Source organism: Apodemus sylvaticus, chromosome 1, assembly GCF_947179515.1.
Source record: "Apodemus sylvaticus chromosome 1, mApoSyl1.1, whole genome shotgun sequence".
Classification (NCBI taxonomy): domain Eukaryota; kingdom Metazoa; phylum Chordata; class Mammalia; order Rodentia; family Muridae; genus Apodemus; species Apodemus sylvaticus.
In genome coordinates this window covers 37,055,181-37,082,777 of record NC_067472.1, presented here as the reverse complement: position 1 = coordinate 37,082,777, position 27,597 = coordinate 37,055,181, and the positions used below count along the sequence as shown (strand labels likewise).

Genomic DNA, 27,597 nt, shown 5'->3' with positions numbered 1-27,597 from the left:
CACAGGAGAGAACCGAGGCAGCCAGGTGGGCCACCCCTGTCTGCTCCCTCCATTACAGCTTTCTTCTTCAGAAGAGGTAGCCCAGCAGCATTCTGGGAGAAGAGAGCACAGGGCCCCAAGCAGAGGTGAGTCTCCCATGCTGAGACTTACAGAGTCGAATTTTGTAATTTTTTTCAAATGTGTTTGACAGTTTGACAGTCACCAGGCACATGAGTGCCTGGTGACAGAGGGGACCAGAAGAAGGTGTTGGATTTACTGAAACTGGAGTCACACACAGTTGTAAGCTGCTACGTAGGTGCAGGGAAGCAAACCTGGATCCTTGTCAAAGGCAGCCTGTCTCTGAGTGCTGGGCCTGAAGGCCTGAGCCACCACTGCCCAGCCTATTTTATCTATTTGTAAGTGGAATGAGAACCAGACCACTACATTTGTAATCTTAGCACTCAAGAGGCCAAGGCCAGTCTGCACAGCACAAGGCCACCCCATGAAGAAGAAAGAAGAAGAGGGGGAGGAGGAGGAAAGAAAAAGGAAAGAGAAAGAAAGAAAGAAAAAGAAAGAAGAAAGAAAAAGAAATGAACTGAAAAAGGATATAAAGAAGAAAAACATTGCCAGGGCTTGTGCCAATCCTACCTGTCCTGGTTTGCCTCTGGTGGCTGCCATTGGGTGTTCCCTTCACTCCCTTTCCACGTACTTTCCTCTTGGATCTGTGTGGGACCCTTAGGACCCTGGCTTCCCAACTACAGGACAGGCAAGGCTGAGGAGCTCTTCCAGCCTCGTGCTGAAAATGCTTTGCATCCATCCATCTCTCTCTCTCTCTCTCTCTCTCTCTCTCTCTATATATATATATATATATATATATATATATATATATATTGTATGTGCATATGCCATGTCCCACATATGGAGGGGGACATCCTATAGTGAATTCTCTCTTTCAGCTTTAAGTCTCAGGGACTGAACTCGGAACCACAGGCGGTGGCAAGTACCATTATGGGGCTGAGTCCTGGCTGTTGATGGAGAGATTTGTTTTTTGTTTTTCCTTTTAGACAGGGTTTCTCTATGTATCCTTGGCTGTCCTAGAATTCTATATGTAGACCAGGCTACCTTCAAACTCACAAAGATCTGCCTCCCTTTGCCTCCTGTTTGCTGAGATTAAGGCATGCACCACCACACCCAGCCTGATGGGATTTTAAGGATAAAACTAAGGTATAGAAAACAACAATAATGACCTTTTATGTGTTCAAAGCTGGTACTTGAGGGGCTGGAGAAAGAGTTTAGTCAGTAGATGGCATGCTATATAAGCCTTAGGCTTGGAGTTTGTGCCCTAGCACACATGCACAGGAGCAGGGCGTGCTGGTGGCCATCTGTAATCCCACTGCCGGGGAGGTGCAGGCAAGAGGGTTCCTGGGGCTTGTTCAGCCAATCCATTTGAACTGGTGAGTGTCAGGTTCAGTGAAAGAGCCTTCCTTGAAAAATAAGGTGGAAGATGAATGAGGAAGACCCCCAGTACCAACCTCTGACCTCTGCACAATTATGCACACACACACACACACACACACACCATGGATGAAATATGGAAACCACAGTGCGGAGACAAAATTGAGAAACAAAACTGATACTTTAACTTAGCCATTTTTCAAAGACAGATCTGAACTTCAAGCCAGAAATAAGAAACATGGAAGACTCGTTCACAGGCTGCTCTATGAGGTACAGTTCACCCGTGAAAAGCGTAGCAGTTAGAGAGTCTGCCCACTGCGAGGTAGAAAATCTCTGTGTAATTTTAAATTAGCTACACAGCCAGCTGTTGACTTGAAGTTACTAACAGAAGGTCTATGAACTATATTCTGTATATTACACACACATTTTAGATAGAGAAGGTATATGAAAAGCCCAGAGAGCATTTGGTTTTGGAAGCAAGGTCTCACTATGTAGCCTAGGCTAGCCTCTGACCTGTGATCCTTCTGTCTCAGTGCTGGGACCATGTGGACCACAAGGAGTGGCTGGAAGGTCACTTTTCTTTACAACATACAATTTCCTGTAGAGTTGGACTTCTAGGTTAGTGGTTCTCAGTCTTCCTAATGTTGCAACCCTTAATACAGTTTCTCATGTTGGGTGACTCCCAAACATAAACTTATTTTTGCCGCGACTTCATAACTGTAGTTTTGCTACTGTTATGAATCATAATGTAGATTTGCAATGTGCGGGATATCTGATACACAGGGTATCAACCTTGGGTCACAATAAATGTCCCACAGTATTGGCTATGGATATCCTCAGCCCTACATGAAAGAACAAGAACAGGTGATTCCACCATGAACCAAATGTACTACTTGGGACACATCTGGGCATGCTGTGTAGACCCACTTTTTACAAGCCATATCAAAACAGTCAGCTGAAACTTACTACCGCGTTGATTATTCAGACACCATGTATACGGAAACGTAGGAGGCAAAGGAAGAGGCAGAGTACTCCTCATTCTCGCAAGCTTAAATAAAAGGCTTCAAAACAGCATGAAGAGGAGCCAGGTGTGGTGGCTCACACTCGAAATCCCACCACCCTGGGTGTTGATTCAGGAAGACCGCTCAGAGCTCCAGCTTACCCTGGGCTACAGAGCAAGAGCTGTCTCAGAAAGCAAAATAAGCAAGCCAACGAATAAACATCCAAACACAGACTTGAAGCAATGCTGGCAGAAGACAAAGGAATTTTAGGTCATCGCAGAAAACATCACCTACCACAAAGCCAACAGAAACCCTTATGAGTTTAAGATCCCTATGAGTAAAGTTCTTGGGCTGGCAGGTTAGGTTAACAGCACCTGGTGCTCTTCCAGAGGACTCAGGGCTGGTTCCCAGCAACTTGGGAACCAAGTCAACTATTTGTATTTCTGGCTGCATGGGGAATCTAGCATCTCTAGCCTCCTTGAACACCTGAACCTCTCTCTCTCTCTCTCTCTCTCTCTCTCTCTCTCTCTCTCTCACACACACACACACATACACACACACACACACACACACCTTTAAAATAAAAATTTAATCTCAAAGAAAAATCACCCCAACAGTCCATTTGAAATCTTTGCCAAAAACTCTTGGCTAAGCCTATTTCTGCCTAAATCACCCAATGTCTGGCTGAACGGCTCAACTGTCTCTTTCCAATCCCCAATCTCAGTTTCACCTGTACCCCAGCGTCCTTCCCTGAAACCAGAGGGCTAATATCAAGGCACTTGGACTCAAAGGAGAGTGTGCTGAACGGATACAAATAGAAGAGACTGTGGTGTACTCAGAGGCTGTGTGTGGACCTCCCCTATAGCTGAGGATGCGACTCACTCGCTGGCCCACAGGACTCTTTTTCCTTCATACATCTCAGCTGGATCAAACCTATCCCTAGACATGCCGTCTGTGCTTCAGCCTTCTTACATAGCAGTATTAAGACCTGCGCATGCACAGAAGACTTCTTTGATGGGGCTAGAATTTCTCTGGAAGAGCAGCACATCAGTGTTTGTATTTTTTTTTAAAATAAATTCTCTATACATTGACATGTCTGATGATTTTTTTTTCATGTTGTACTTCTAAGAATTGCCTCCCTCTGCAAACCATTGCATTCTAAAGAGAACAAGATGTTCTCTTGTGATCAATCCCAGTACTGTCTCACTGCAGTGAGCTGGGGTGGGGCATGAGGTACTGCTGTATACTACGGCTGGATGGACCTTCAAGTATTATTCCAAGGGAAAGAGGCCCCAGTTTTCAAAGCCTTCATATTGCTATGTTTTCATTCGTAAGAAACAAAACCCAGGCAGACCTTAGAGACCAAAAGTAAACAGTTTAGTGGTTGCCAGGAGCTAGAGGAGGGGGGGAGAGGGAAGGGGAGGGGAGGAGAAGGGAAGGGAGAGGAGGGGAGGGGGTGCTGATGGCATGGTCTGTCCCTAACTTTCTTTCTTTCTTTTTTTTTTTTTAAAGATTTATTTATTTACTATTATATGTGAATACACTATAGCTGTCTTCAGAGACACACCAGAAGAGGACATCGGATCTCATTATAGAAGGTTGTGAGCCACCATGTGGATGCTGGGATTTAAACTCAGAACCTCCGGAAGAACAGTCAGTGAGTGCTCTTAACCACTGAACCATCTCTCCAGCCCCTGTCCCTAACTTTCTAAGCACACTCAAACACTCCCCCAAACTGTGCACAGCGAGGGTGAGTTATATGATGTGCCAATTGGCTTTACTTTAAAAGAATGAATACATCAAAAATAAAATTTCAAATATAAATCTGAAAATCTGAATCTATTTTTTAATCCCTGAGACAAGGTCTCACTATGTAGCACTGGGTAATCTGGCACCTGTTCATGGACCAGGCTGGCCTTGAACCCCCAGAGATCCACCTGCCTCCGTATCCCAAGTGCTGCCACAAAGACTTGCACTGCCACCCTGGACCTGCTGTGTTTCTTATCGATCACATTTGCCCACTCTTTGAGATCCCCTACGTTTATGCTTGCTGAGAAAATGTAAAGAGGGAGAAATGAAGGGAAGGTCAAGACTTGGGATTCTGAAGTGTGTGTGTGTGTGTGTGTGTGTGTGTTCATGTGTAGGCACATTAGTGTGTGCAGGCAGGTGAACACATATACTTGTGTATGCATGTAGAACAGAACCTGAAGTCAGGTGTCTTCCTAGACAGCTTCTCATCTCCTTTACCAGGGCAGCCAGTCGTTCTGAACTCACAGCCCACGCTTAGCTAGCCGGCTGAGGACATTTGGAAAACGTAGGAACCCTGTGGTTCTGGTTCTCTGCCTCTTAGCAGTTTCTCAGGAATTATCCTATAGGAGTGGTGTCTCCCACACCTTCTACTGAATCCAAGAACTCTCTTAACCCATATAGAAACTGAGTTCCCCAGGAGGAGACGTTTTGCTCTGTCATCCAGAGAGCAGCAAAATGCTGAGAAAAATGAGCATTCTGGGCTGCCTTTTGCTTATTCTAACAGTCTGGTCTAGGGGGAGGGGCAGCAGTTTGAGGAATTCTCTGACAGCTTCCTGGTGAACCAAGAAAGCTTTGATTTGCAGCTTCTCTCAGGGCGAGCCTTTCTCCTCATAACTAACTTGAGGCGTTTCTCTAGCAGTTATAGACAGATGATGGGGCGTGGGTAAGATTCATTTGGTGCACTGGTGCTGTGTGTGTGTGTGTGTGTGTGTGTAAGGGGCACAAAACAATTGAGACTATCAGAGTCTTCCAAACTGGCTTTATGGTTGTTTTGGAAATACCCGCTTTTCGCGTAGCCCAGCCTGGCCTGGAACTTGCTGTTTAGCAAAGGATGAATTAAAGTCCCCCCCCCCCCCCCCCCCCGATCTTCCTGGCTCCAGACTTTTGTCGTCCCAACAGTTACATTGTTTTAGATCACTCGACTTTCCGGTCTCTGGTCACCTTCTTGAAAAAGGACTTGCGCCTCAGTCCCCAACTCATCTCTCGTGAATCTACTGCCCTTGTTTCAGACGAAGCTTTTAGGGGGAAGTGACTTCTTTCTTGGGCTCCACGCCCTGTAGCCAGGCCTTGTCACCCAGGACTTCAGACTCCCCACTCTGAGAGGTGTGCTGGAAGGAATGCGTCTTGGCCCCTGCAATGTCCTAGTTGGCTGGAAGTTTCCAGCGGCTCCAGAGCGGACTTGCAAACTCCAGTCCCCAACTCCATTCAGGTTCCCAAACCAACTTCTTAGCGGTGCCTCATACAGGCGCTATTGGGTGCTAATCTGCTCCCGGCGCGCTCAGCTCCCCTGGTCGATAACTAGCTCACACTGAACACTCTCCAGGGCGAACGGGAGGGTCGCACTGGCGGGTAGGAACCGGTGGTGTGGAGGTGCGCCTAGGAGAGTCGCGGCGGCGCGCAGGCGCACTGGGCTCCCCACGGCCGGCTCCCGGGTACAAAGAGCGCGCGGTGCTTTGCGGATTTCTGGTTCAGAGCCGCAACCAGTTTGTGACCCTGCACTCAGTGGCTCCCGGCAGCCGCAGGCCACTCTTACGCAGCACTGCAGGATTCTGCTCCGCGATCTATAACAACTCGGGTTTGATTCTGGCGCTGCCCGAGGCCCCGCCCAGCGCTTCTCGGTCCCGCCCCGCTAGCCGCCCGCCCTGCGCCAGCTCCACACTCGCCGCGCTGGAGGTGAGTAGTAAACGCTGCGCTCCTGTCCCTTGCAGGGACGATTTGGGGCTCCTGGGCTCCGACTCTACCCTGAGCCAACAAGGTGTCCAGCCTCACACTCTTGGCCCAAGCTCGGACGCGCGGAGACACTGGCCCTAGCATTGCCCTGGGAAGGTCCGTGGGGTTGCCTGGTCTAGCAGTCGCCTGGGATCACTGCTGGCGCTCGAGGGGGCGGCGCCTCCCGACCTGGAGTGGGGCGCGCTGGTCCTTTGATACCAAGCAGCCCTTTCGGAGCCGGAGTGCTGTGCACTTTTCCGAGGAGTCCCAGGGTAAGATCGGTGTATCCTCTGGAAGAGGGAGCGGCGATTAGTACCCCTTTATCCTGGTCCCGGAGCGGCAGGTGGCCCGAGCTGGTGTGGCAGGGTCTGGGCATGGGGGAGGGGTGGGTGCGGCCTTTAGGGACCGCCCTAGGCTCCGGGACCTGCTTGAGTTCCTGAGGACCTGCGGTGTCAGGTCCAGCAGGGTGGGTGGTAGCGTCCCGAGGCACACTTGGTCGCTCGGGCACGTGGGAAACCCCGCGCTCCGGAGCCGCGGAGCTGGTGAGTCTCGTCCCCTCACCGGGATGCAACTTTCAAAGGCAACTTTTCGCGGGCGGTCCGGCTGGAGCGGACTGCGCGCGGCTGACTTAGCGCAGGCCTTGTTGTTCGCGTTGGCAATGTTCTGTGGCGTCCCCCAGCGCTTGTTTTCTGCACTTCTCTTCCTGAGGTGCTTCTCCATTCGTCTTATTAAAGTATGGAATCAGACCGAGAGCCCAAGACTAATCTGGAATGCCGATCCCCCGGATCAGTGACCTTGGTCGTCACCTGGGCTACTTGGGAACCAAAGCCTCCTTGCTTATTTATAGTTAATGGCGAGTTTGTTCGAGTTGGCTTTTATACGGGTTTCTCATTTCGTACATCGCTCTCCAGTAAGTTGTTGGGCCTTCCACGCTTAATCTATTTAAGTTTTATTTTAAAAGTTGAGATGTAATACACATCAATATATCTTAAAATTCATGAGTCATTGGCTTTTAATATATTCATAAAATTATGCCATCATCAACGCTAAGCAGAAGGTTTCATTGCTCCCACCTCCCCACAACAATCACCTCCTCTACCGAGCGACTGCTATTTCTTCCTCTTCCCTTAGGGTAAGAGGGATAGATAGTGAGAAGACAAACAATCGACCTTTGCTTGTCTTACAGTTAAATTTTGGGAAAGGTGCTGGGCTGCTGTGGGAAAGTGTGTCAGTTGATTGGGGAGATTAGAGGGTGAGGACGGAGGAGTGTCTGTCTGTGCAATAGGAAGGGGAATTCATTTAGCTCCCACGGGGGCCTTTGGTGATCTTTCTGAGGGTTGCCTCCTCCATGGGTCGCACTAGTTGACTAAGTTACTATGGCAAAGGTGAGTTCTGGAGGTGAGGGTGGGAATGGGTTGTGGGTTGGGAGTTGGGGTTGGGAGGAGGGGGTGGGATTGTGGGGAGTGAAGGGCAACAAGGAAAGAGGACAGAAATCAGAGTATACAGGTGCACAAAGGACAGAGATTAAAGGGAAAAAAAAAACCCTTCAAGTTTAAAAGCAAGATTTGTTTTTAGTACTGGGGTTCCAACTCAAGGCCTCAACCATGGTAAATAAGTATTTTCCCATTGGGCTCCACTCCCACTGCCTGAAAGTATTTTTTTTTAAATGTTGCCCAAACTGACTGGGAAGAAACTACAGGCATTGCTACATCAAAAACTAGGTTGATAATCCTGTGAGTACTGGCGCTCAGGAGACATTCCCTTCAAGAGAGAGTGGGAGAAGAAGGGTCTAGATGGGGAGAAAGCCAAGGTTTCTTAATGGCTGTGTAGTATTTCTTTGTGAGACTGTACCACACTTAATCCATTTCAGGATGGGACTTTGAGTTTGTATGTATACATTCACGCCTATTGGGAATAGGAATAAAGTTAGGAGTTCTGAGTTCTGAGCTAGTGTTTAGATTAGGTGATACTATCAAATAGATTTCCAAAGTAGTTTTTTTCTTTTTAGATTATACTGCTATCAGCAGTGTGTATGAGTTTTAAACTACAATAGATTTAACAGTGGTGCCCTCTGCTCATATGAGATCACAATTCTAATACTTTTATAGTGTTTCTTAAACATATTTTAATCATTTTGAAAAATGTTATTAAAATACCATCAAACCTGTGTTGTGTGTGTATGTGTGTGTTGATATAGGATCTCATATAGCCCAGGCTAGCCTCAAACTCACTGTCTAGCAGAGGAGAGTCTTGAACTTCCAAGTGCTGGGGTGGCAGAGCCGTGCCACCGTGGTTAGTGCAGGCACTGGATGATGGTGGGTGTACCTTCATGGGACAGTAGTCATCCTGTCACTGGGAACATTTATCCATTCTTTGGATTGGTGTGTGATGCTGCAGAAATCATCTTTGTGTGTAGCTTTCCTCTCATACCTGGTTGCTTAGCAGCTGGGACTTCTCTGCGTGTCTCTGAATCCTTGTTGTTACAGTGTCCCCTGCAAAGCTGAGGAACCTCTGAACCAAGTATGGAACTGAGTAAAGACATCTTTAAGTTGGTAACAGTGACAGGGTCTCCTGTGGGTTGAGATGCTATTTCTCAAGATAACGGCAGGCAGGGGAGGGTGACCCTAATGTCTTCTTTCTAAATAGAGTAAGTGGCGATTTCATTGAGCAGTCACGTTCAGTTTTTCTTTGTGTGATACTTTGTAGCAGAGGCTCTGAGCCAGGGGCCTTAGGCGATACAAAGAAGTATCTTACTCTAAAGTCCGGTTTTCTTGGGTTGTTTGCTTTGTCCAGAAAGAGTATGCAAGAGTTTGGAAAGATTCCAGCTCAGGACTGAAGGTTGTTTTATCTGTTTATGTTTGAGTTCTGAATCAGGTTCTGCAGATGTTTAAGAGCGGTTCCTGAGAGCTGTCAGTCTTGGGCTGATCTTCAAGGGATCTCAGGAGAAATGAGGGCCACCGAGCCTCTCTTAGGGAGCCTCAGGGTGGACAGGGAGGTACTGTTGGCTTCCGGGACAGTAGAAGGGGTATGAGAGTCCTTGTTCTTCCTCAGGGAAGATTCTAAGTAACAGAGCCAACAGAAAGGCAGGACTGACACTTGGCTTTATAGGAAAAGATCTGTTTTGTACCTGCATGTCAGCACCGTGGGGGCTCCTTTGGAAGACTTGGGCTGGGATCCATGTGTGGCTGCTTTGTGTAGCTGGAGCTTGCAACATCTTTTCTTTCCCCCTTGGAATTCAGTGGAAATTTCCCAAATGGGAAAGCTTGTGAGTAAGGTGATGTCCTTTAACTTTGGTAAATAATAATTATATTTCTTTCTATGACTGGCTGGGTACCGGTGGAGGAGCATTGAGCTCATAGCAGGGGAGAAGGAACTGAGAGGTACTGGGCCAGAATAGAAAGCAGGGGTTAAACCTACCTGCGGTAGGCCCCGGTGTCTCATTCTCAGAGGATGTCACTGAACTAGGGGTAGGTGGCAGGGATCTGGGTGACAGGCCAGGAGGGTTGACTATACCTTGAGAACCAGAAACTCAAGTAGGCAGGGCCATTGAAGTTAGACACCAGCAGTGCTGGGCATGGGATATGTGAGTGGCAGTTGGAGATTGTCCCCTTTCTTCATAGACTTGTGACTGCGAGTGCCAGCTGCCACATCTGTAGCTTGCTCTGTGAATTTTGGTGAGTTACTGAACTGCCCTATGCCTCACTCTCCCTGCTGTGAAATGGCTTTAATAAGCTGACTGTGCGGCATAAATCTGTAATCCCAGACACTTGGGGGTGTTCGACTGGTCGTGTGTTCGAGACCAACCTGGGAGAGACACCTGTGCATTTGGGAGGGACAAGGAAAGAGAACAATGAAATTAATTGGCTTGGGTGGGAGAGAGCTGACCCTGATGTTTTTTTGTAAATGTTCCCCTCTCCAACACCACACCACCCTAGGCACTAGAGATGTGGTCTTTCCCAGGACAGGTGGGGTCCAGACCACAACCAGCCGTATCACTAGGTGGTTTTTATTTCACCCTTAGGCTTTTAAGCTTAGACCCGCTTCCTTTTTCTCATCTTGCACTTTGTATTTAAATGGTGAATGCTGGAAGCAACTGACGTCCTCTGTCTGAAGACTCTAGGGACGGGTAGAGCTTCCAGCATTGTCTGTGGATGTGCTCACAGCCTGGCTTGGTAGAGTAAGAAACTCGTTCTAATTTCATTACAGAAGCAATCAGTTAATTGGAAACAATTACAGTGGAGTGTCAGGAGCCCTAGAGCTCAGAAGAAGGTAACTTTAAAAAACATCATTTAGTTAATGGAATTGGTCAGTGGAGCTTACTCTTAAGTCTCAGAAGACACACTAATCCCTGTTTGTATAAGCTGAACCCTGAGGAGCACAGAACTGCTACTCCCGTTGGCTTGCAGTTAAAACCACTGCAGATAAAACCATTTTTCCAACACACTGCAGATAAAACCACTTTCAATGTTTCTTGAAATACAAACGTTGGTTTGATTTGAGACAAGAATGTAAACTTGTATTGTTGATATTTGCATCACAGTTTTGGTCTCTTGGCAATAGTCTTTCTGTCTCTGTCTCTCTTTGTTTCACTCTCTATGCCACCCCCTTCCCCATTTACAGGGTCTCTCTGTAGCCCAGACTGACAGCAAACTGGAAATCCTGTCACCTCAGCTCACGCCTGGCTTTGGTTTAAGGAAAAATATGAAAAATATGAAAACAAACAAACAAACCGAGTAAGAGCAGCAGTTTTCCTCCCACCTCCTCCCCTTAGAATGGAGACCCCCTTCCTTGTAAAGGTAGCAGCCTAGGGGCAGCCATTGGGGGCGGAGATTGCCTCTCCCTTATCACATGTTGTACCAACCTCTTCTTTTTCCTTTCCCCACCTAGGACCCACAGATCAAGGCCACTCTCTTTGTTTGGCAACCTCTTACTATTATTTCTGATATTTAGATTAATTTTGTCAGTTTTGAAATGAAGAGGTCTTTCTCTGCACCACTCAGTGTAGATGCTGCTCCTTGCCGAGGCTCATTTTAATACAATAGCTGGTGACAGGAGTGATGTCCTAAGAAACAATCTTCAAAATGGTATTCTGCCACCAAGTCTCTTATTCACATCAAGAAGACATAAATGGCATAATTGTTGTGGTGCCACACAGGGTATGACCTTCCGTGCCTGGTTTTTCTCCCTTTGTGTTCTGTTCCTAAGATTAATCGCCTCCGATGTATGGGGTTGTGGGTTGTTCATGTTTCTTGATGTCTAGGGTTCTGTGTTTTGAATATCCGACTCTTTATCATCTTCGTGTGGATGGCACTGGGTGGTTGCCCTTTTGTTTCTAATGTAAATAGTGGTATTGTCATGGCCAAGCTTGGTTGTTCCCGTGAACCAACCAAGGAATTGCTAAGGAATTGCCTCCATCATGTTGACCTGTAGACACATCTCTGGGGATTTGCTTGATTAGTAATTGATGGAGGAGGGCCCAGCCCCCTGTGAGCAGCACTATTCCTAGGTGGGTGGTCCTGGGTTGTTTAAGATAAGGTAGCTGGGCAAAGGAGAGGAATGAACCGGTAGCTAGCATCATGGTTTCTACTTCAGTTCTTACCTTCAGGTTCCTGCTCCGACTTCTCTCATTGGTGGGCTGTTAACCTGGAAGTGTAAGATGAAACAAACTCTTCCCATCCCAGTGTGTTATCACGGCAATAGAAAAGAAGTTAGGACACCTGTCATGGGCCATCTCTCTTGTGGTTGGACATACATGGGGATCTATTTTGGAGATATGTCTAGGAGTAGAATGGCTGGATCTGGAGTTGAGCTGGGACAGGTACTGCCAAAGTGACTTTGCCAGTGTCTACTCTGGGCATTGGTGTGCGAGCTGCAGAATCCTCGCCTGTCTTGCCAGTGTTTGCAGTTGTTTGTGTAAGTGCATGTTATTGAACTTCCCAGATGGCTAGTGAAGACAGCAACCCCAAAAGGTTCACATTCTTTTTGCTTATTTAGCATAATAAATCAGGAACCAAAGCAGTTAAAGAGTTTGTGGAGAGCTGGGCATGGCAAGGGTGCCCACACACCCATTCTTTGGCAGGATCTTGAGTTCTGAGCCCCTGAAACCACCAGGGAACTTTGTGTCTGTTATTTCTATCTGTTTCTCCATACTATAAAATTCACACTTTTTTCATTTCTACAAAGGATTTATGTCTAATCAAACTGGAAAGAATAGAATTGTATGAGATAACCTCTAAGAATTTGATATTCAGGATGTTGTCAGATATGATTAAAAGCCGTGACGCTCCTGCTATTTCAGCTTTTATATTGTGCTAAATTAGTTCATTGATTTTTGCCTCCTGAGGTAATATTTTTTGCAGGGGACAGTGTCTGAGTCATGCTGTGGAATTGGTCAGGAAGAGAGAGGGGGGAGGGGGAGTGAAGAAGCAGAGATCCTCACAGAGGGCGGGGCCTGCCAACCCAGAGTCAGGTGATCCTGGGAAGAATCCAAGGCTTGAATGTAAATTTTGGATGCTGAGAGAACATTGTCTTAGGAATGTAGCCTGTGGGGTAGAATGTTTGGGTGTGCTTGATTTCCTGAAGGCTGTTTTGAAATTTTTCCTTCAACTTCAGGGCTCCTGTTTAGTCTTCTCGGTTGATTCTTTTTAAGGAATTAGCCTCTTTTAAAAGTGCCATGCACAGCTAGCATCCAACTGGTGCTTCTTTGTCAGTTTCTTCCCTTGGCCCTTGATATTAGTATGAGCAAGAGATGGGTGCCTGTGATCTGAAATACCAGTGACACACCTGTGGCACACCTGTGGCACACCTGTGAGGACTTTCCTGTTGCTTGAAGAGTTTGACTCCTGGGTTATGGAAGAGGGAGTCTGGGCTTCAACCTGGGGTGCAGAATCAGATTTTTTGCCTCTAGCAACATCACCTTTAATTTCCTTTAGAGCCTAAATTTGGAAGTGGGAGAGACATGGGTGAAGGAAACATTTCAGTGCTGGCAGCCTATCTGGAAACATCAGGAGAAGACATTTAGATAGCCCGCTGGGGATGGACCTTTCTGTACACTGTTTTTGCTGGTTCCTCTGTGAGATGGTGTGAACTGGGCTGCATCTTTTGGGAGGCAGTGGGGATGGTATATGTGTGTGTGTGTGTGTATGTGTGTGTGTGTGTATGTGTGTGTGTGTGTGTATGAGAGAGAGAGAGAGAGAGAGAGAGAGAGAGAGAGAGAGAGAGAGAGAGAGAGAGAAAGAGAATGTAGGGGGCTCCAGAGTTGGGTCTGAGAGTTCTTGGTGGGGTGCTGGGAATGACACAGATATAGTGAGGTGCAGGGCGGAGCCCCTGGCTCATGGCTCTGCAGGGAGGGAGAAGCTAGACTGCCCTTAATAGACGTTCAAAAATATTTGTTAAAGCACATCTGAGCTATCTTGTCAGTAGCAGAAACACCGGAAGGTTCTCTTTCACTGATCACCACTGCGGTGGTTTAGGCACGGGGTGGTGCCCGTCCCTTTGTTGAAGAGTCTCTTGTTTCCATCAGCTAGCACTTATCATTTAAGATCTAAAGTTAGCCGGGCATGGTGGTGCATGCAGCACTTGGGAGGCAGAGGCAGGTGGATTTCTGAGTTCGAGGCCAGCCTGGTTTACAGAGTGAGTTCCAGGATAGCCAGGGCTATACAGAGAAACCCAGTCTTCAGAAACCAAAAAAAAAAAAAAAAAAAAAAAAGATTTAAAGTTGTCCTAGTAAAGTTTGATCCCAGCCACCCGTGTGTTTTGAACCTGCTTTTTTTTGTTGTTCCCTCATTCCTGTCCCCTCACCCCCCTTTTCAATTTGGAGCATGAGGGAGTAATGTATTATGTGCTTCCTATTCAAAAGGGTCTGTGTAGGCATGCATCTTTTGCAATCTAATTTTAATAAGGGTTCAAGCTCTCCTCTAGCCCACCACCCAGCAGAGGCAGTGGAAGAGAAAAGTTATTAGGATATGGGGGAAGTGAATATTACCTATTCAGCAATAGTTCTTTGATGCAAACTCAATCTTCTGTGGCAGCAGTTCAGTCCCATGGCAAACACCAAACACGACGCAGCAGCCTCATACCAGTCCTCTTGGCAGGCAGACACCACACACGAACCAGCAGTTACAGTCCAGTCCTCTCAGCAAGTAGACACCAGGCAACTGTAGTTCAATCCTGAAGAAACTGCTAGGCTTGCCAGCCAGCCTGAGGCAAGGCTGTAGAAGCAGCAAGCTGCGGCAGGAACCTCATGAACAGTTCTTGGGTGAGTTTCTCTTGATGGCGGTGGTATTACAAGTTGAGCTCAACAAACGCTATGTAAGGCGATCCAACGCATAGATGTCATTATCGATGAATAATGTAGTGGAGCAAACTAAATCAAGGCTCAGTGCTCTTTCCCCACAGTCTGTGGGGTTATATTTGTACTCCTTCATCAAGCATCCTTTCACCTGTGTCTGCTTCAGGAAAATAGTCTTTCTAGTGTTTGCTTTAACAAGACATCTTCTCACCTGTGGACCCCAGCAAAACATCATTTGACATGACTAACTTTCCAAAGAAACTTTTAGTTTTCCCACTTCAGGTCTGGATCTCTTTTTTGGGAAAAGAGAATCAGACATGATTTATTTTGGGTTTCATGTAGCCATCCTCAAGAAACACACGTCCTGTGTGTGTTCTCCAGGAAACATGAAAAGCCAGTGCAAGGCCTCTGTGGCCTGGACTCCGGTCCCTTAGCTCCTTTTACCTGCTGGAGGATTCAAGAGTCTTACTGAGACACACAGTGTTTCCCTGATGGAGGGAATGCTCTGCCAGCAATTCACCTCTCAAGGTAAAAAGTAGCCAGTTAGAAAACAAACCACCACCACTACCACCACCACCACCACCACCGAAAACACTGAAGAAATGGGAAGGCCTTGTGTCACATGCCCACCCTGAGGGCCCTGCTAGGCACATGCCTTTTTAATCCCATCCTTCCTGAGGCAGAGGTAGGCTTGTCTCTATGAGTTCAAGGCCAGTCTGATGTATATAGCAATGCCACGCAGAGCTACATATTGAGACACTGTCCTCTCCTCCCCCCCCAAAAAGGGCACTAGGACCTTGAAGACTCTGGTGGCCCCAGATGATGCCATAAAGTAGCTTCTGTGGGAAAAACTGTCACACCTGCTTCTGCATTTAGTAACAAAGGAGGTCATAAAGTTCTGGGGCTGTGGACTTTATACAGTGTAGCAATCATTTTTCATGGGAACTTGGGGGGTTGCCCAGATAGCTGAGCCAGCTTGAAGGGTGCCCATCTGATGGGCCCTCACTCAGCCACTGTTGTGTTGTTGATTGCAGTTCAGATGAGGCCTGTGGCATCAAATCTGTATTAATAGCGTTTCGGCCAGGGCTCCCTTTTCTCTCCTTGACTCTTGGTTTTCTAGAACAGTGTTTCCTCTCCTGGGTCTCCTTACTGTTGCCTAGCTCTTGGTTGAGAAGCTCGGGTTGGGTATATAAGGCAGGGCTTAGGCACTTGGGGCCCAGGAGTCTCAACTCCACTCTTTCCTGCTGGACATGGCTCCTTTGCTTTTCTTGTGTTTGACGAGAAACTCGAAAGCATCGCGCCGAAGGGTGTTAAGTACATTTTGGTAAATTTGGATTGAATGCTGGGAGTACACAGGAAGAACAATCAGGAAGGGACACCCATTCCTGACCAAAACGCCCTAGAAAAGTTGGAAGGGCTGTTTTGTTTACTGCTTGTCAAAGGAGCAGAGAAAGGGGCCACCACACTCGCCAGCCCACATGGACAGGGTGGTAGAACTCTCTTAGAAGTGACGAGTGGACCCGGCTGGTTTCCAGGGACCCCGCAGGCCGCCTCTATTAAGATATACTGTTTCCCCTATCTCTGTTCCTGCCTTGGCCTTTTCTGTCATCAACCTGGGTGTGTGGAAGGAGACTGTCTCATAGCGGACTTAAGGAGATGAGTGAGGTAGTGGATTATGACCCTCGGAGTCACAGGGAGAGAGCCCTCTGGTTATCAGGAATTAAGAGAGTTGGTGAGTTGCTGTTGCGGTTGGGGCACTGGTTCCTGGGGGCCCTGGGTGGAAGAAAGATGAGATCTTTTCTATGCATATCTGTATTGGTGCTTGAAACATCTTTTCTGAGACTTGTGGGCTGGGACTATAGGTTGAGTGGGGTTGGGTTGGAAGCTTCTGTGGTGTTTCCAGGTCTGTGGGATAGGCTGTTCATGGTTGACGACAGCGTCTGGGGGAGAATCTGTATCAACGCAAGAGATAAATTTGGCTCTCCTGTTTACCTGAGGTTGTGTCTGAAGTAGCAGCGGAGGATAGTGATTTGTAACATTTGTTACATCTGTAGCAGTATTCCGATGAGGAATTCTGGGATAGCAGTGTTCTTCCGAGGAATCCCTGGTACTTTCCAGGGCCAGCGAGAGTCGTGTTGTCTGTTCTCACATGCATTCAAACAAACTTTTCTCTCATCAGTACAAGGTCAGTGAGTCAGGACAGGTCACGAAGAAGACATTTGTGCATATATCATAGATTTGTCTGAATTACGAGAAGACAGTTACTGGGGGAGTAAGAACAACAGAAACCTCAGTTTTAAAACTGGACAAGATGGCATTCTTAGTCATTAGAAAAGTGCCTGTTAAGATTATTGCAAACTAATGGTTGAAATGTACAAGTCACAACAACCCCTGATAAATAGTAGCAGAGAGGTACAAACAGTAAACTTTATTGTATACTGCTGAAGAAACTCTTAAGTGGGTGGTCTTCCCCCTGTCCAAAAGCTGTTTGGAAGTATCAGTTAAGGCGGAACACACACTCTGACTTGGCAACTGTACTCATTTCCCTGAAAAGATACATGTCCTCAACAAGATAAAAATATACATTCATCAGAAACATTTGGGAGACTTCATAAATAAGGCTGATTAGAAACTATCCAAATGGGTCAAAGGTGGCTGTGATGCCTATAATGGAGTATGGCTGCTCAGATTTGGAAAAAAAGAAAAATTGGCTGCTGTCCAGAATGAGATAAACATGTAGAGATGCTATAACGAGAGAATCAAGTCAGCTACAACTCCAGATTATACTTCACTTCTACAAAGCTTAGATCTACACAGAACTAGTTCAGCTCCTAGAAGCCAAGACAGAGCAGACCCGGGTAAGGAAGTGCCGAGGGAGGAACAGGAGGAACGCCCAACCCTGGTACTGCCTCTGACCTAGGTGTTGACAGCTCTTTTCATTTGTAAGAATTCATCAAGATAAACATTTAACTGTTAGAGTCTTTATGTACTAATTATTCCGAGTTTAAAGCATACAGATCAATTTTTTTTTGATTTGGTTATTTCAAGACAGGGTTTCTCTGTGTAGCCCTGGTTGTCCTGGAACTCACTCTGTAGACCAGGCTGGCCTTGAACTCAGAAATCTGCCTGCCTCTGCCTCTGCCTCCCAGAGTGCTGGGATTACAGGCATGCACCACCACCGCTCGGCCAGATCAATTTTTTAAAAAGTAAAAATCATTTTGATTTATTTTTAAAGATGTTTTGTATAAAAAGAAAAATTAACCAGTTCGAATAGACTAGCGTTTAAGGGAGAAAACAAAACAAAACAACATTTGTGAGATTGCATTGGTAAGTTTTATGTCAACTTACCACAAGCTAGAGTCAGCGGATATGAGGCAACCTCAATTGAGAAAATGCTGTAAGGTATTTTCATAATTAGTGGTTGATGGGGAAGGGCCCAGCGCATGGTGGGTGAGGCCATCCAAGACTGGTGGTCTTGGGGTCTATAAGAAAGCAGGCTGAGCAAGTCATGGGGAGCAAGCCAGTAAGCAGCCCCTCTGTTTCAGCTCCTGTCCTCAGGTTCCTGCCCTGTTTGAATTCCTCTTCTGACTTCCTTCAGTGGTAGACAGTGCTGTGGGAATGTCAGCCAAATAAACCCTTTTCCCACTAAGCTGTTTTTGGTCCTGGTGTTTCATCATAGCAATAGTAACCTTAAGAGATCAATCACTGTATCAAGTTCTTTTTAATTGGTGTTTGAAAAATGATTCAAATCTTCAGGTCAGGTTTCCAGGCAGTCACTAAGACTAAGAAGTCCCATACCAGGGACTTAACAAAGATTTTTTTTTTTCACTTCCTGTAAAACTGGCAGACAATTCCATTTCCTGGTTTTGCCAGGAGCCTGGGTCTGCCAGTTAAGTTTATAACCTCGATTCTTGTTTTATCCCCATCGGTTAGACATTAATTACACGCCTGTGCGAAGACAGACCTTGTTTTCTTTGAACTGACTCTTGTTCTTCCTGGGGTCTTCCAAAGGTCAGCCAAACTAATAGCTCTGTTCTTGTCCCCATGCTCCCCAAAGCAGCTATGCAGAAGGTAAAAAATTTAAATGGAAAAAGGTAGAAGTTATTTCCTGTTTGTTTTGTCATTGGCTAGCTGAACGTTCCTTAACTGTAAGACCTGTATACCCACCCACTTCTTCAGACCACAGTAGTAATTCCTCCCCTAGTTGATATTTTGGTTTAAGAGTAGAGTGGTTTTATTCCTTGCCTTAGACAGTGGCTTAAACCAACGACTTTTTCTATTACATGACAACAAGAACTCTGATGCAGAGACTTTCTTTGCTTTGGGTCCAGACTGAACAGGTCACTCTACCCACTCTGAGATATAGTCTGATGGTAGGGAGAAGGAAATGACTCTCCATGCCTCTTTGTGGATCCATTCCATTCTTCAGTGGGTGGGAGCCAGCCACAAGGACAAGCTGGCCGGCAGGAGGAGGTGGGGTATAATTAAATTAATTCTTCCATCTGGGAATATTGTACGTCACATAAACATGGGAGGGGTGTCATCTTCCAGAAGGGGAGCGAATAATTGCAAAACAGAGTAATCTCCCATAATAGAAAGCTATATTTAATTCAGAAAGGTTTAATGACTTCTGTGCCAGTGCCGAAGTCATTTTTAGAATTGATTAGAGTGCATTCCGGAGTTTCATTTTGAAAAGGTTAGGCCTCAGAAATCTGCCTAGATTTGGAAAACAAGGTCCACTCTTTGGACAGAGCTGATTAATCTTTCATGAGCTGGAGAGCTGTACCCACAGCTTGGTAACTTTCCATTCATTGTTATGAAGAGTCCAGAAAGAAATCCTATTTCTTAGGGCTAGGATGCAGTGGCGTTCTGACTTAGCCTGTGCAAGTCTCCGTGTTCACTCATCACCCCTCTGCCCCCTCAAAAAGAAAAACCAACCAACCATAATTATATTTGCTACGCTCTTGTCTCTCGTGTCTGGAATTTTCACATGCTCCATCTTATGAGTCAAGCAATCTTGTTTAATTACCTATATTGATATGCATATGCCACTAGCTAGCTAGAGATGGCTAGTGCTACCGAGAGACTAGAAATGGAGGGACTGCTTGTTCCTCCAGACCAATAGCCTATAAATTTGATCCAGAGCACACACTTGAACACCAGGTGTGGCAGTGGATGGCTATAATCCAAGTATTGGGGACGTGCAGATGGGGCTCTGGGGTCTGCTAACTATTGAGTCTAGCCAAGTGTGTGAGGTCTGTATTCAATAAGAGACTGTTCCCCCCCCCAAACAAAAAAAACAAAACAAAAAAAAAAAACAAAAAGCAAGGACAAAGAAGTGAAGAGTGATTGAAGGGTACATTCAACATTAACCTCTGGTCTCCACATGCGTGCACAACATCATAGGCAAATGCTTATACACCACACACACACACACACGCACATACATGTACATACATACGTACGTACGTCATACATAGATGATGGTGCCTTATGAGGAAAATAGCATTTCTTAGGGCCTAATAAATTTGCCCTGACAGTTTTCTTTAAAAAACAAGATTACTAACAGAACCTCTATCCCCTGTGGTTGCTTGACCCATGGTGGTGAGCCCTACCATATTCTTTGGTCACTGTTGATAGCCAGTCCTTGGGCTGTGTCTCCTTCTGTGCTGTTGGCAGAAGGAGTACCAAGGTCTGCAAAAAACCTTTCTGAGCACCAGAGAGAGGAGGGTTGGTTTTACAGGGTCTTGCTTTTACAGAATTAGTCCAGGATTCATGTGTTAGGGTGGTGACTGCGCATGGCATACTGAGACTGCGGCAGGTCCCTGTATGGGGAGAAATGTGTGGATGGGAACTTCATCCTAAAGCACTCGGCTGTTGGTAACTTGTCCCCAGCAAGGGCAGGATAAGAATAAACTCTCCCCAGGTGCTCATTTCGCCACTGAGTGGTTGGAGGGCGAGCATGCAACTTAGGAAAGGGAAACGTGGTGTGAGCATCTCCGACGCATGGTGAGACCAGAGAGGTCACCGCTGCTTCTGACTACGCTGACTCTCATACTTTAGACTTGTCTGCATGAGGCCATTCCCCCCTCTGCTCAGGAGGGTGCCCCTCCATCCCACCTGCTGCCAGCACCCTGTAATCTTTGTGCCCTTTTGGGTCTGTATTTTCCTAACTCCAAGTCTGACTGGAGCCCAGAGTTAAGTTTATGAGCACGAAGAAAAAAGTAAGAAAAAGATGGATTTGCCCAAACAGTCTTTACTAGGGGCTTCCTCCCTTACGACTCTAGAAGTGAGGAGTCTGCCCTGCTTTGTGGTACATGGATGTAACTGTTGCACTCTGGAGACAGAGATGAGCATGGGAGCGGAATATTGTAAATTCAAGACCATCTTGTTAAGCATAACAAGTTCTAAGTAGCTAAGGCTGTACTGTGGGACCCTAATCTCAAAAAGCAAAAACAAATGAGCAAGAAGTTTGATGGCTTTTATATGAAATCATTTTTGCAATTCAGGAACTCCTCATTTACGCTCCTGTTAGTGGGAATGTGCTTGGGGCACCCCGGGGTACCTGTCCCAGTACTTCCGCTCGGAGCAAACCTTTAGATGAATGAACAAGGGGGAGCCCAGTGTGCTCCAAGATCTGCCCTCAGGCCAGGGACTAGAAGTGGGCTGAGCTGGAAGACGGCACACAGCCAAACGGGCAGTTCTTCACATCAGGGAGAATGTTGACGCACAAACCCATCCAGTGGGAGGCTCAGAACTTGAGTGAGCCAATTGGTTACTGTCATCTGTGGGTGGGTGGGGCAGTGACTGAGAACTCTTGTGGGGAGCAGATTGGCCATTCTGTCACCCAGACCTTAGTCTAAGTGGAGACCATCTACTTAGGGAAGAGTCTAGAGTCAGCTCTTTAGTTTCTTGAGAATCTGGAGTTGTGACTTCCAAAGTGCTTGGGCCTATCACCGGTACCAGGATGCTCAACTCTGAGTGCTTCCTGAACAGCTGACCTGGCTAAACTCAATGAAAGCTTGTTTTCTGTGAACTAGCAATCATTTGCGGAATTCTGAAGGACTCCGTCCATCGGCCCTGGGAGTGTTGAGTAGCGCGCTTGCTTTCTCTCTGCTTCTTGACAGCGCGGACGCGGCCTCCAACTTACATTATAGTTAGAAAAAGTCACAGGAAGCCTTCACATGCTACTGTCCCTCACCCATCACCCAGAAAACCCCCTTTTTCAGAGAGATGGGGAAAGTGCTATTGGGAAATGCTAGAACCTTCCTTGGGAAAAGAATTGATTGATTGAATGATATAAAACACGGAAACTATTCCAATGCATCCCCATTGTTCTGAATTTTATGTAATTTCTGTTTTCATTAAGACTGATGAAGTTTCAGGGCTGGAGAAGTTTTTCCAGCACTTGTTGCTCTTATAGAGGACCTGGGTTTGATTCCTAGGACCCACATGTTGGCTCACAACCATCCATGAACTTCCGTTCCAGGAGGTCTGAGGCACTGTTCTGACCTGAAGGCACCAAACACACACATGTGGTACACATACATACACATGCGCATCCTTGGCAGGTAAGAAATTCTCATAGGTGCTTCACATGTGGGCAGTGTGGGAGGAACTCAGAGCTGTAGAGTAAACAAACATCTTCCCAGAACTTGAGGTTTTTCCTTGAAGTCTTTGGAGGGATCCCTGTGAATTTTGGTAATCCTCGAAAGTTCCGATGCATAACTGCGCACAAAAACTGATAGTGATTCACATTCCTGAATTAGCCAAGTTGGGGCTGGCTACTGGCTAGTGCACTGTACAGTCTACTTAAAGGTGCTGATGTTGGTGCTGTGATTGACAGGGAACTGCAGGGATTGAGGGAGTGTCCCTGCAGCCCTAGTGACTGCATTTCTGTTAGAAATGGAACTGGGGATTTAAGTCAGCTCTTAAGCAAAGTATACACCTAGTATTTTACCACATCAGATTTTACCCACAGGATTAGTACTCTCTCTATTTTAAATTATATTCACTTATAGCCATTGGGCTAGTACAAATTATTTGTTTTCTGTTTAAGATGCTTATAATATAATTCTGCATGCAAACTGGCGCCTATTCCTAATTCCACCTCTCAGGAATGAGGTCTGGATAAAATGAAGTATTGAGGATTCTGGTTTATTTTGTGATCTTAGTCATTTCAAAATGATAAAAATTATGGTGTTAATGAGAAATGCTGAACCTTTAAGGAGTTCACTGGCACTGTCTCCAAATACTCCTCCCAGTGAAGAGACTCCAAGGCGATGACTGCATCCTGACCCACAAGTAGGAGTTGGTAGGCGGCACCAGCAGCAGTGACCCAGAAACCACCGGCTATTCTTAGCCACTACTTGAAAGGCAGCTGTTGTTATTGGGGCAATAGGTAAAGCCATTGGTTGGTTCTCATTTGTTGAAAAGATATCCCCACCAAAACAAACAAACAAACAAACAAACAAACCCTGGACTATCAGATCTATGAAAGGTTTTTGCAATAGGTTATTCATGAATGCTTACATAATTTATTTATTTACTTATTTATTTATTTATTTATTGAGGCATGATGTCACTGTAACCCAGGCTGCCCTTGAACTTGCTATGTAGCTGAGGGTGACCTAGAACTTGTGGTCTACCTGCTTCAACCTTCCAAGAGCTACAGTTATAATCAAGTACCACCATGCCCATGTATGTTCATGCAGTGTTGAAGATGGAACCCAGGGCTTCATGTATCCTTGGCAAGCACTCTACCAACTGACCTCCATCTCCAGCCCATGTTTATATACTTGGAGAAGACACTTCTACAAAGGCTTGACCTAAAAGCAGAAGCTGTCTGCTCCTTTGTCACTCCCAGTTCCTTCTTCTTTGTGGAACTGCTTTCAAATCTCTTGTCTTTCTTCCTTTGTCACTAAACCACAGAAAATGCTGGCTTAGACTCATGAAGATGTTCATATTTCTTTTTCTGAGTGTATTTGTGTGGCATCTGAGTGTGCATATGTGTTTGTGTGGGTATGTGCTCATGTCCCTGTGTGTTTTTGTATGTGTATGCATGTTTGTATGTGTGTGAAAGTGTGTGCTTGTGTGCATGTCTGTATGTGTGTGCAAGTTTGTGTGTGAATGTGTGTGTCTGTCTATATGTGTGCATGTCTGTATGTGTGTGCAAGTTTGTGTGTGAATGTGTGTGTCTGTCTATATGTGTGCATGTCTGTATGTGTGTGCATGTGTGTGTGTGTATCTGTACTTGTGGGGGGGGCAGAGGCCAATACTTGAGCCTTGTCTATGTATTTACTTTTTAGTGAAAGTGTTTGCATGCATTTATGTGCACCACCTGTATGCCTGGTGACCTCAGGAGGTCAGAAGATGGTGTTAGATATCCCGGATTGGGAGTCGTGGTTGGTTATGAGTCATCTTGTGGGTGCTGAGAATTCCCATGTCCTCTGCAGGAGGAATAAATGCTCTTAACCAATGAGCTATCTCTCCAGCCCCAGTCTATTTTTTTGTGACAGGGTCTCGCACTGATTTGACAAAACTGTTCCGCAAGCTCCAGGGCTCCTCTCTTCTCTCTCCCTTTCCAGAGCTGGGGTTATAGCTGCACCACCATGTTGGATTTTTAACATGCGTACCAGGGCTCCGATCTCTGGTCTTCATGCTCATGTGGCAGACTATTGACTGAGCATATATACATATTTCATGTATGTGAGAGTACATTGTTGCTACCTTCGGACAGACCAGAAGAAGGCATCAGATCCCATTACAGATGGTTGTGAGTCACCATGTGGTTGCTGCAACTTGAACTCAGGACCTCTGGGAGAACAGTCAATGCTCTTCACTGATAAGCCATCTCTCCAGCCTTCCCTACCTCCCCCTTTTTTAATACCTTTGGATGCTATTTATCCTGTGGATAGCTTGTAACTTTATGGGGTGGTGGAGCAGTAGCTCAGTAAGAGCATTAACTGTGCAAACGTGAGGACCTGGGTTCAAAGCCAGAACCTAGGGAAGAGAGACTGGAGGATCCTGAGGGCTGGCAGGCCAGCCTGACTCGCTGAATGGTGGGACCCTGCCTCAAGGTCAGTAAGGGGAAGAGTGTTAGAGGGAGAGTCCCTGCCTCCTCCTCTGTCACTCCCACTTGTGTGTGCGCTCAGAACTGTGAAGATGTGCACCTGTGTGTCATGATAAAGAAAGTGGGATTTTTTTTTCCATTCTCTTGGTGAATGTTTTAAAACTCTTTGTCCCAAGAATTGTGAGTGGCCCCTTTTATTCATTTTTCTGGGAATATGGAAGCCTTTAAAATATGGAAACAAATTAGTTTCTGCAATATTTATTTTTTTCACAGTCCCCCTTATGTCTTATTCTTTTTTATCAGATTCCTTTCTTTCGCTCTCTTTCTTTTTTTTTTTCAGAGACAGGGTTTCTCTGTAGCCTTAGCTGTCCTGGAACTCACTCTATAAACCAGGCTAGCCTCTAGCTCACAGAGATCTGCCAGCCTCTGCCTCCCTAGTGCTGGGATTAAAGGTGTGGACCAGTACTACCAGTCTTCATCCATTTTCAAATATTAGAGCAGTTCTCTGAATTTTTTTACCATTTCCTCCCTTCCTGATTTTTTGTCCTGGTTTTTAAAATCCATTTTTTTTGGTTTGCATTTGTTTGTGAATTGCTTCAGCTTCCCTTGACCATTTGGTTGAATTCCAAAAATAATTTACAACTGGCTAATACATAGCTCAAATATATAAGAGTTGTAAGTGTAATGAAGAGGCTCCCGTAATCCATCCTCAGAGACCCTGCCCACTTGACAATGTTGGTCACACCCCCATGTCCTATTTAATCTGCTTCCCGTTAATCTTGGGCTGTCCTATGATGCTGAAGGAGACAGCTTTGCTGGTGTAGCATTCTGCTCACGTGATGACATCACGTGGTGTTGCCAGGTGACGGGTTGCATCAGTTCTTGGAGAGGTCACTCTGCTATTCCCTGCTAAGGCAGGGCTAGTCCCCAACCAGTAAATGCAGAAGCCTCCACTTCTCTGGGTGTTTACATTTTTTTTTTTAAATGGTATCTCAGGTGTTTTTAATTTGTATTTCTTTTCGGAAGTTGAGTATCTTTTCATGAGCCATCATTGCATTTGTGTCTGTCTTTGAACTGCTCAGGTTTTTCATTATTGGGCTGTTGTTAGGTGTCCCGTTGTATCACTTTGTATGCACAGGAAGCAAATCCCCCTTGAAAACAATGGAGTTGTTTTCAGTGTATCCTTCATCTTTTAACTTGGGTTACATTGTCCTTTGTCATGAAGATGAATTTATCAGCTGCTTACTTGTATTTTTTTAGACTGAATGTCATTAAAAAAAATCTTTTTTTCTTCTTTAAGGCAGGAGGATCTCAATATGTGATCCCAGCTGCCCTGGAGCTTGCTGTGTAGATCAGGCTAGCCTTACACTTACAGGACTCTACTGGTCCCGCCTCCCTCGTTTAGGGGTTAAAGATGTGAAGCACCACATCTGGCCAGGTTTTTGTTTTGTTTTTCTGTTATCCAGTGTTTCCTCTGCTATCCCTATGGTTTCAGAGGCTTTTGTTTGCTATTTTGCCTCGTGTTTTGGTGGCCAGGATGGAGCCCAGGCTTTGTACAAAGTAAATAAATTCTTGACTCCCCTGCCCGGCCTCCAGCCCCAGTTTTTAGTTTTGATAACAAAATGTTGCTCCTTCTTGAGCTTGATAAGGTGGGTAGGATCCGAGTTTACTTCTTTTGCTTTCCAAATAATTATTGGGTTCTTCACTGTTGTAGAGTTTTCCTGCTGTGAACAGGTACCATAACCAAGGCAGCGTATAAGAACAACCATTAAATTAGGGCTGGCTTACAGGTTCAGAGGTCCAGTTCATTATCATCGAAGTGGGAATGTGGCAGCATCCAGGTAGACATGGTTGGTGCAGGAAGAGCTGAGAGTTCTACATCTTCATCTAAAAGCTGTTAGCAATACTGACTTCCAGGGAGCTAGGATGAGGGTCTTAAAGCCCACACCCACAGTGACACACCTACTCCAACAAGGCCATACCTATTTCAACAGGGCCCTCTAATAGTGCCACTCCCTGGGGCAAGCATATACAAACCATCACTTTTACCTTTTTTCAAGACTGGGTTAATAGTCCTGGCTGTCCTGGAACTCACTCTGTAGTCTAGGCTGGCCTTGAACTCATCAAAGATCCTCCTGCCTCTCTCTACTTTCCAAGTGCTAGCATTAAGTGCTAGGTGCTACTACCACTATTGCCCAGGTTTCATGGCAATTTAATAATCCATTTCCTACCATGTCTAGTGGTGACATCTGCTTTTTAAAAAAGATTTATTTATTTTACTTACATGAGTACATTATAGCTGTCTATACACACCAGAAGAGGGCATCAAATCCTATTATAGATGGTTATAAGCCACCATGTGGTTGCTGGGATTTGAACTCAGGACCTCTGGAAGAGCAGTCAGTGCTCTTAACCACTGAGCCATCTCTCCAGCCCTACATCTTTATAACATGTCCAGTGGTTTTCATATGCCAGTCCCTCAGTCATCAATTTTCTATATTGGTTTGCCTGAATGGTTCTGTTTTAATTTTAGCAGTTTTCCAACATTGTTAAGGATATTTTTTGTATTAGGGAAGATGGAGTTTACTTTTAGGTATTTGATATTAACCATCAGTTTTATATTGGCATTTAAACCCAAACCATGTACCAATCCGAGCTTATGTAACTTGGAAACCAATCGGAGCTCATGTAACTTGGGAGTTAGCTGACCTAGGCCGACAGAGGTCAGGATTTTAACCCAAGATTTGCATCTGTCTGTCTGTCTGTCTGTCTGTCTAATTTCTCCCCATTTTGCATGTATCTATGTGGTATGTTGACATGTATATAGTGATATTTACTGTAAATAGGTATATGTGTGCTTATGTGTATGCAGGCCAGAGGCCAGAGGTTGGCATCTTGATCATTCCATGAATCGAGACAGGATCTCTCTCTCTCTCTCTCTCTCTCTCTCTCTCTCAGTGTGAGGGAAGTATAGTATTACAGCACAGGAAAGACAGATTACTTAATTACTCACTTTTGGGATCAAGGTTGGTTTACATATCAGAACATTCAGCTTTAGAGGA

The 27,597-nt window shown here is 45.7% G+C and overlaps 1 protein-coding gene across 1 annotated transcript in view; it reads left to right on the top strand.

Annotated features, from left to right (window-relative positions):
- The first annotated feature begins 6,136 nt into the window (after positions 1-6,136).
- Positions 6,137-27,597, top strand: part of Kank1 (KN motif and ankyrin repeat domains 1) — a 187,440-nt gene continuing 165,979 nt past the window's right edge. Inside the window, exon 1 of the mRNA XM_052187924.1 lies at positions 6,137-6,445. The gene's annotated coding sequence lies outside the window, so the exon portion shown is untranslated. The remainder of the gene's footprint in view (positions 6,446-27,597) is intronic.